The sequence below is a fragment of the Ambystoma mexicanum genome, chromosome 3q, assembly GCF_040938575.1.
Source record: "Ambystoma mexicanum isolate Mex_15411 chromosome 3q, UKY_AmexF1_1, whole genome shotgun sequence".
NCBI lineage: Eukaryota > Metazoa > Chordata > Amphibia > Caudata > Ambystomatidae > Ambystoma > Ambystoma mexicanum.
The window spans coordinates 300449821-300455820 of NC_090926.1; positions in this window are offsets into that span (position 1 = coordinate 300449821).

A 6000-nucleotide genomic window follows, 5' to 3' on the forward strand; every position below is an offset into this window, starting at 1 on the left:
AAGGCCGAGTGGGCACTAGTCAAGAATGGACGGTGTAAACACGTGAATGTTTGTGGATAATATGGGGTAGGTATGCGTTAGCACGGTACAAATGACTAAGTGTAAATTGACAGCTTTCCATCTTGAGAATGGAAAGTTAATTTTGAGGTAATAATGAGTCCATGCTCACGTTTAAAGCCCAAGAATATGTAGGAGGACTAAACCGTTGAAGAGGCTGGTGTGTGCAACACAACGCAAGCCTGTGGGCTCAGTTTACACAACGGTCATATAGAAAATAAATACATACAAATGTTAATTAGAAAAACTCCCATGAGACCAAAATGTAAAGTGGAGTAGATGACAGCATAAGTACAGCTGAAGACCATAAAACATATGCATGTAGAGAGGACTAAGATACGTGGTAGATGATATTTATCTGTCAACATTAATCTTTCACAAAATTACTTTTCTATATGTTGTATCTTTTAAGACACCAGGCACCACATCTAGCAGCGTAGTTGAAGACTGGGATGTGTAATCAATGAACAGTACATTATCATAATTACATGCATTGCTTTACCTCAGTATAAATCACATTGTAACATGATAAACAGCATACCCAGGTTTACCTGGGGCGAGGGAACCCTTGGTCTCTTTGTGGGCCTGCTGGCCCTGCTGGTCCTGCTGGTCCTGCAGGACCTGCTGTCGGACTATAGCTTCTTCAGTTACTGAAAGTCCTGAGCTGCCATGGAGTGCTTTCTATCCCAGAGAACAGCTAGCTGGGAGCTCATGCGCGAAAAGCTTGGCTCAGTAGCGCCTCAGCAGGGTGAAGAAAAGGGAGAAGTGTAGGGGTGAAGGGATAGGTAAGAGGGGGTGTGAAGGAAAGGGACTGGTGAAGGTGGAGAAGGGACAAGAAAAAGAGGAGTGAAGGTGGAAGGAGCTCTGAAGGAAGGTAAAGGAGAAAATGGGAGGAGGAAGGGTGAACAGGGCGGGGTTACGGGGTGACAGAATGCCATTTGATGTGGGTGGAATAGTCCAAGCTTTTTTGATTTTATTACATAAATGAAGTGGGTCATTGTTTTACTGTAAGGGAAGCCTGTAATCAGGCCCCCTTTAAAACAAAATCCAGAAATCCTAAAAGGAAAGAAACGTCGATGTAGTGTCTCGGAGAAGACACGGTTAATGAAGCCAGGAAGCTGCGACACCCAATGCAATTCTGTGAGGTGTCCACCTGGGGAAACACTGCGCAGCAGGCAGTTCGCCGCAGCGGGGAATACAGATAGTATCTCTTCATAACGGCTTGTGTGTTTCTTGCCACGGTGTGGCATATATGTATATACACTCACAGACAAGTTGCGCCCTAGGTCTGAAACTCTTCTTGCGCTTCACTCTATTGTTGATGTGGAGGTTGGTTTTAGCTGCGTGGCCACGGGTAAGTGGAGGTGCTGCCCACAACTCCTTTTGTGAAGATTAAAAACTGCTTGGTGCCGGATACCTTGCCCTAATTGTTTAGAAAGATGGATATCTACACAACCCACGTGTTTCGACCTCAAGGGTCCTTTTCAAGGTTAAAGGAATTAGTATGTGTTGCCCTGTCTGCTAGATCCTGAGCTGGATTCTTCTGTTATCATGGGTAAGCTATTGCGTCCATGGCTGTCACAGTGTACAGTGTCACTCTGTCAGTTGGCGAACGTTATATAAGCTGCCTACACTGTGTCCACTAGTGTTCCCCCGTGTGAAAACTCTGAAGAAGCTGACAATGGCGACAAGACTAGGATTTCTCTTCCAATAAAAACGGCCATTCCCACAAGCAGTATCCCATCAAGCTGAGTGAGTGACAGGAGCCAAGCAGTACACCACTTGGCCCAGAGTGTGACGAGATTCACCAGCCGCCGAGATATCGGAATATGAGCCAGCAGAGGAAGATATGCGCAGTGCAGCAGCATTTCGCCGGCCAAGGCCATTTAACATGGGTGGCCATCAAGCCCTGGCGCCACGCTGGGAAAGGTGGATAGGAAGCTTCGAGAACTACCTACACGCTCATGATGAAAATGCGCCTGACAAATTCACCAGGAGGCTGCTAGTGAACCTAGTCGGGGATGAGGTGGAAAATTTCATACCCACATTCCTGCCTGTTGACGTTAAAACATGCGCATGACTCAGAGAAGCACTAAGCGCATACTTCGACCCCAAGGCAACATTGACCATGAGAGACACACCTTCAACATGGCATGCCAGATGGCTGGAGAGTCCATGGATGCCTTTGCAACTCGCCTTCGCAAGTTGGCAGCACACTTTAAATTCCACAAGTTTACAAACAAAGAGGCCATTAGGTTATGAATAATTGGAGGATGCCTCTCCTCAGCATTCAGGAAGAAGCAGCTCTGGGAACCGCTCCCACTCGCTACCATACTGCAAATGGCTAGGATGGAGTCCAGAGCGGACACTTAAGCCTCTCAAATTGAAACCGCCAAGACCCCTGGAAGGGAACAAATATGCCATGTTGCGGCAGTGACTAGAGGACGTCAGGTGAGCAGACATCTACCCAAGGGGCCTACATCATCTGGGAGATGTTACCGATGTGGTCTCCCCTTTCCTCACATGGAAGGCGTCAGATGTCCTGCATTTGGACAAATGTGCACCAAGTGTGGCAGAGAAAACCACCTAGCAGTCCGGTGCAACTCCCCTGTGGGACGATCACCAGGATATTCTCCCCCATTCTCCAAACCAGAATCGGGCCCACGTGGTATTGGCCCAAGAAGAGATGCAGGTGCAAGGCGGGACCTTGTCAGACATGTCAGGCAAGTTACCAGCATGACTACGTGCACATGATGAAAGGGGGCGCAACTCCACCGGAGGGCAATATCAGTCTGCTAGTGGGAAATCACCCAGCCAAGTTTCTCATCAACACAGGTGCCACCCTAAACATCATGTGTGTGGCAGAGTACCACAAAATGACGTCTCCTCACAAATACAGCCATCCAATCTGAAGGTCTTCCAATGGGTCACAAGAGTTTCATGTACTAGGGGAAGTCCCCGGAAACAATTTACGGGGCCACCACACTGCCCTTGAAATGAGAACTAGTGCAGTAACCTACACCAGGCAACATGGGCTTCAGTCATGCAACTGTTACTGACTCTGTTTGAGCGAATGGGATGCCTCAAAGGAGACCCTTTGACACTCCATATTGATGAATCTGTACCACCGGTGGCTCACCACCAGAGAAGGATACCAATTAATCTGCAGTCGCTTGTAGAGAAGGAAATATAAACCCAACTGGCCAAAGATATAATAGAACCCGCAGATGGCCCCACTCCATGGGTATCTCCCATAGTGGCGGTGCCGAAAAAAGGGTTACTGGACAAGATACACATATGCATGGAAATGCACAAAGCCAACAAGGCCATTGGATGCGAAAGACACTCTGGGATGCATCTGGATGATATGATCAGCCTGCTCAATGGAGCGAGAGTTCTCAAAACTCGATCTGAATAAAGGATATCATCAGATCCAAATAGACAACCAGTCTCGATGCATCAACACTTTTGCCATGGCAATCAGACTCCTTCAATATAAGAGACTTAGCTATGGCATCTGCTCAGCGGCAGAGATATTCCAGGAGAGAATGAGAAGGGTAATCCACCATGTGAATAACTGTTTCAACTGCAGTGATGACATTCTGGTCTTTGGGGCGACCATGGCACAACATGATCAAGCTCTCCAACAAGTATGCACGGCACTAGCAGAGGCTGGTCTGACTTGAATAGCGAGAAATGCGTATTTCACAAGTCTCGCCTCAAGTTTTAATGGTCACATCTTCTCACATGAGGGCATGAGCCCTGACCCGAGCAAGGTTGCCACAATCTCAGAAATCTCAACTCCCAAAGACTTCAGTGCGGTTAGATCATTCTTAGGAATAGCTAGTTACTGTGGCCGGTATCTCTGTGAATTTGCTACCACCAGCACTCACCTCAGAGAACTCACCAAGCAGGATAGTGTTTCAATGGTCGCCACAATATGAAGATGCATTCACACAGATAAAATCAAGCATTGCGTCAGCAGAAGGCATGGTACTTCGATCCAAACATGTGCACAGAAGTAACGGTGGATGCCAGTTCCGTTGGCCCAGGGGCGATTCTGGCACAGAATCAACCAGGACGAGACTCTCCCAGGACTTTTATAGCATATTCCAGCAAGAGCCTGTCTGAGATGGAGACAAGATATTTGCAGCCTGAGAAGGAAGGGTTCACCACTGTATGGGCCTGTGAACACTTTCAGATGTTCCTTCTAGGGAAACCATTCACAATTGTAACAGACCATCAGGCCCTGGTGACCATTTATGGGAGCTCCCAATGTAATATGCCCCTTCGAATAGAGCGATGGGGCCTGTGCCTACAGGATTTCAACTTTACCATTGTTCACAAGCCAGGAAAAGAGTAAAACCCTGCATATTTTATGTCTCGCCGCCCATTACCAGACCCATCCTCCAATGACTCCATAGCGGATGAGTACATCAACTTTCTCACCCATCAGGACACCCCAAGGGCAATCATGCCAGAGATCATCCTGGAGCAAACCAGGCATGATAACATGCTAACGAGAGTGCAAGAATTAATTAAATACAGAAGATGTAGAAACATCGATCTTACATGCATCCTAGGGGGAGGCTGCTACACAGCTGAGTTCTGAGCATTTAAGAATATATGAGAGGAATTGACAGTATCAGCAGAAGGACTCGTTATGCGAGGACACCGAATAGTAATCCCCACAGACCTGCGACAACCAGTTTTGGATCTAGCCCACGAAGGTCATCGCGGGGTAGTATCTACGAAGAGACAAGTAAGGGACACCATGTGGTTTCCAGGAATAGACCAGGTGGCGGAGCGCACATCCAACACACGCCACCTGTGCCAGCGCACCTCCAGACCCAACAATCCTAGACCCCTACTAATGTCAGAAATGCCAAAGCGCCCGTGGACCCACCTCGCAATCAACTTCTTTGGCCCTTTCGGAGACAACAAATACGGGCTCGTCATCATGGACGCACATTTTCAATTCCCACTGGTGCACATGCTCCCGTCCACCGCAGCCAGCACTGTGATACCAGTGCTAGACAGCATATTCTCAGCATGGGGGGATCTCAGAGGTCCTAAAGTCAGACAACGGTCCACCCATCAGCAGTTTGCAAGGTTCATGCAGTAAATGGGCATCCACCACAGAAAAGTTGCTTCAATGTGGCCCTAGGCCAAATTTATGAGCAGCCTCAAGAGGATTTTCCAACAAAATGAGCTGTGTCCTATGTCGCTCAACCAAGTGGTGTGCATCATGCTGAGGGACTACAGAAGCTCGCTGCACAGCACAGCTGGAAAATGTCCCTCAGAACTACTGTTTGGCTGACCGATAAGGACCAGACTTCCTCACCTGACGAGTGGCTCGAGTGAGGACATAGAACAGATTAGAGACTCAGATGCCCGCAGGAAGCAAGGCATGAAGGATTACGCTGATAATAGGAGGTGAGACAAGATTTCTGACTTGGAAGTGGGGGACAAGGTACTCATGTGCAGAAGACAAGGCAAGCAAGCAGACTTAAAGTTTGATCCTGAACACTTGACGATCTCTGATGTGAACGGGACAATGGTGACTGCGCGCTCTCCCAGAAGAGTCGTCACGTAAAATGTCTCTCACTTTAAGCTGTACAGAGAAGAAGACCAAGAACAAAGTGAAGGGAACAATGCTGCTTTACCGACTGGTGAGCGCCTAAGAGAAGAGATGGAGGGAGAGCAGGAGGAACGAGTGACCCGGCCGACTCGATGCATCAGGAGACCAGTATGCCTAATTGAGGAGATGTAAAGGGACAGAACTGCGAGTGACTTTTGTTCTTTTGCCCAAAGGGGGATATATAGTGTCCCGGAGAGGACACGGATAATGGAGCCAAGAAGCTCCGGCACCCATTGAGATTCCATGAGGTTCGCGCATGCGCATGGGAAAGCCTGCGCAGCAGGCAGTTTGGAATAAAGAGA